The following is a 4,366-nucleotide window of genomic DNA, read 5'->3' as shown; positions in this document are numbered from 1 at the left end:
TTTCCTAGGGCTGATTTTCCTTAAGCTGCTTCTTCTCCTTGTTGCGATATGAAATATGTGGTACCAATGGAAGCCTCCCACTTGGCGCTTCCCCTTCGCTGAGACTTGTGCCACGTCATCTCCTCCTGCTACTTAGACAATTCAAACATAAAATTTGACTTGCTCTAACCTCTTCATATGAACTTGGATTTCAGTGTTGTTCACACCGTTGGAATCAGGATGACAAGCACTTCGATTTAATGCTAAGTTTATCCAAATTCTGCCACTTCGAGTTTTTAGCCTTTTACCATGCCACTGGTACTTTCTGAAGATCCACCTAGATCAATCCTCTAGGATCCTCCTGAATCAATCCTCCCCACTAAGAGATTTTGGATTGCTAAAAGCCTTCTTAGTCAATTTGCAAGTGAGGAAATTTCTCCCTCACTTTTTCCTTCTCCATCCATTGAGCTTTACTCGAATGCATTCAATTGAAGCCCACACGAATGTATTCCACCAATAGCATTAACACATCCAACATACTACTTATGTCCTCGTTGTTCCACACTTTCAACCACCTGCACGCAAAGCTGGTACATCCTTTGCAATCATATACAAACCATACATGACTTAAACAACCCCTCACTTACCAAGAGTTTATAACACACACTCTTTGTTCAAGGATTACATAATAAAACCAATACCTCAACTACTCATAAGAAAAGGCCGCATGAATTTTGAATGATTGTTTCAACTTTCAAACTTAATTTTCTTCTACTGAGCACAATTATTTTCCTTTGCTCTATTCTATTAGATTGCTAGACAAACGAACCGTGACCTTTTGCACACTTTAGTGTCTGCAAGTTGAGACTTCGTTGAACTTTAATTAATTTTTTCAAATTACTTAATGGTTTCAAGTGTGTCATTATTTGGGAGGAGGTACTAGATTTGCGATGGGAAACCTTTTGATCTCCATGGATCTGCGATGGAAACCCTTTTGATCTCCAAGATCAGGGAGGAGTACCCTGATAGAATGATGCTTGCCTTCTTTGTTTTCCCTTCTCCCAAGGTGTCTGACACAGTGGTGGAGCCTTACAATTCCATGCTCTCTATGCATCGTCTAGTGGAGAATGCAGACGAGTGTATGGTACTGGACAATGAGGCCCTTTATGACATCTACTTCAGGACTCTCAAGCTCACAACTCCTAGCTTCAATGATTTGAACCATCTGATATCTGCAACAATGAGTGGAGTCACCTACTGCCCAAGGTTTCTTTGTCATCTTAACTCAAATCTAAGGAACCTGGCAGTGAATTTGATCCCCTTCCCTCATATTCACTTCTTTATGGTGGGATTTGCCCCGTTAACTTCACGTGGTTCATAATAATACAAATACCTCATCATTCTGGAACTGACACAACAGATGTGGGATTACAAGAACATGATGTATGCTGCAGATCCACATCACAACAAGTACCTTACTACATCTGCCATGTTCAAAGGCAAGATGAGCACCAAAGAGGTGGATGAACAGATGATGAATATTCAGAACAAGAATTCCTCCTACTTTGTGGAGTGGATCCCCAACAATGTGAAATCCAGTGCATGTGATATACTGCTAAAAGGCTTTTTCATGTCGTCCACATTCATTGGGAACTCAACATCCATTCAGGAGATGTTCAGGAGAGTGAGCGAGCAATTCACTGCCATATTTAGGAGGAAGGCATTCTTACATTGGTACACTGGTGAAGGCATGGATGAGATGGAATTCACTGAAGTAGAGAGAAACATGAATGATTTGGTGTCTGAATACATGCAATATCAGGGTGCTAGTGCAGAGGATGATGAAGAATCAGCTCAAGAAATCTAGGGAAAAAGCTTATGTAATGCTATCGACAACCGGTAATTGTTTCAATGCCTAATAGTTGTTTGTTTGTGGAATTCATTTGCATTTCTTGTTCTTTCATGGTCTTCTTTGTTCTCATCGAAGGTTTTGGCATTGAATGCATAAAATTTGTATACAACTCCTACATTATGTCCTTGGTTTTGTTGATCATATTGAAATATTGAGAAGATGTAACTACCTGCCAAAATTATATGCGAAATTCAATCATGCTTGGACACTCCTCTGTATTATATGTTATATAATTATGGTGTTGAATGGCTTTGTAAGACTATAATATGTTTCTGGGATTTGTAAACAAGAAAGACAACAATTCTCTACAAATTCAAACCAGGGGAGTACATGAGAACAATGCCCACTATAGGATTCAATATAGAGATTGTAATGTTTAAGAGTCTAAGCTTCACTATTTGGGATGTAGGGGGCCAAGATAAAATCTACTATCTGTGGAGATAGTATATGGTCAATGCCTAGGTATATTCCAGAGTTTTTATCTATTATTACTGGAAGTTGGCTCTTGATTTCTCTTTTAAGAAGTTTGTTTCTTTAAGCCATGTTTGTATATGTTGGATTCATTTAGTAAATTCATGATATAGCATTGTTGGATTCATTAGATAAATTTATGACATGAGATTCTTTGTTTGGGGGATTTTATAATGTGTATATGTTGGATTTGGATTCATTTGTAAAATCTATGGCTTTTTATCGTTGGTGGGATTCACTGGATAAATTTATGTTTGTTTGTGGACATGAACTTTCATAATAATATTTATAGATATCATAATATATATTATTTCAGATTCACTCAGCAAATCTCATATATTATATGATTGTTGTTTTGTATATAGACGTTAAATTTTATAGATAGAGAGATATTTTTTTAATGTAGATTGTATATTTTTTGTATCTAAGAGATATAAAGTAAAGTTGATAGTCAACTTTTCTTATAATCCCAAAATGTTCAAATTTTTTACAGTAATATTGTTCATGATTATTTTGTTTTACAGGGTAATGTTATCTCAAGCTATGTGCAAATAAGCACTCAAGTATGAGACAAGTTAGGTAAAAGGGTGTTTGCAAGAAGTGGAGAAAACTTTGAATGAATTCATAGTCCATCTTTAGTGTAAGGCTGTGATTTTATCTTCTGGCTTTGTTATTTTCATGTTAATATTGTTCTTACTTATGCATTCATAATGAGATCAGGATGTTTTTCATATTTGTTTTTGTTATTTGTTGCCAGTTGGAGCTCATCTGACTGTGGATTCTATTTGAGGCAATGTTGAATACCATCTCTTCTTTTTCTTTTATAGTAGAGTTTTGTGGTGTATGCTAGAGTTTTTAAATTGACTCTTTTACTTCAACTTTTGATGTATTTTTGTGTATGTTTTATTAGTTTGGTTGTATCTTATAACATTGACTTGAAATCAAAACCACAGTGTTGGACAAGATTTGGTAACTCCAAGGAGGTTTATTCTTGGTGTGATAGGCTTGGAGTTTGTCTTGTTTGCTGGCATGATTTTGAATTATTATGAGTGGAAAGTGTCCTAAAAGCACATGATTGTTTAACAAGAAGATGATATATGTTGGGATGCATTTATTATGTTTCAATATATTTCAGTTTTTTTCTGCATATCCAAAATCCAATACATTTTTTGGCTTCTTGATTGTATTATTTTTGGTTTTCTAAGTGGTTTGGACCCTATGATTACTGCATGCTTTGGCTCCAGAAAATGTGACCTTGGGGCATAAAAGTAGTAAGTGTGACTCAAGAAAAGGCAAGGATTTATACTTGTTAAAGAGAAACTCCTTTCATGAGTTGTATTGTTGCTATTTTAGGTTTTGTTATTTCATGGATTTTATATAAATTTCAGTTCAATATGTGTACTAAATTGTATGCTTTTGGAGACTAATATAATATTGTGTTTGTTGTGCTGTTTGCGTTTGGCTTCTCAACATTGCCTTTGTGTCCAGTTTTTTGTTCAATCATGGCTTTAATTTGTTCACTTCAAGCAGAAGATATGAAAATGATATCTAATCCCAAAATGGTAAAGAATAATTGTTGTTTGATGATTTCATGCCTCGCAATATCAACTTTAAAATCTTTCCAACATGCTGATTGTGCCTTGAGTGCATTGGATTTATCACATATAAACATGTTGATTGTGCCTTGAGTGTGTTGGAAGAACCCATCAAGATGATTGATGGTAGAATGGATGTCTGTAATCTGGTTGCTATTGGGCAACAACAATCGTAGTTGAACCAACTCCTTCAACAACCCATACAACCAGTTAATCCCTTTCAACTCCAACAACACCTTCTTCCACCCATGGTACCTGTACAACCCATACAGCCAGCTAATCCCTTTCAACCAGCTACAACAGATCCTAACTTAAGAAGGGTCTATGTGGGTAATGTTCCTAAACACATGCAACATGCTAGAATGACTAAATTTTTCTCTTGTTATGAAGACATTGAAGAAGGCCCTGG

The 4,366-nt window shown here is 36.0% G+C and overlaps 1 pseudogene; it reads left to right on the top strand.

Annotated features, from left to right (window-relative positions):
• Positions 1-890: 890 nt before the first annotated feature.
• On the top strand, positions 891-1,846 carry LOC149144882 (tubulin beta-1 chain pseudogene; annotated as a pseudogene).
• The last annotated feature ends 2,520 nt before the right edge of the window (positions 1,847-4,366 follow it).

The sequence above is a fragment of the Pinus tabuliformis genome, chromosome X, assembly GCF_031772625.1.
Source record: "Pinus tabuliformis cultivar Carrire ecotype Pingquan chromosome X, CPIR1, whole genome shotgun sequence".
In the NCBI taxonomy this organism is placed as follows: domain Eukaryota; kingdom Viridiplantae; phylum Streptophyta; class Pinopsida; order Pinales; family Pinaceae; genus Pinus; species Pinus tabuliformis.
This window is presented reverse-complemented; position numbering and strand designations above follow the sequence as displayed.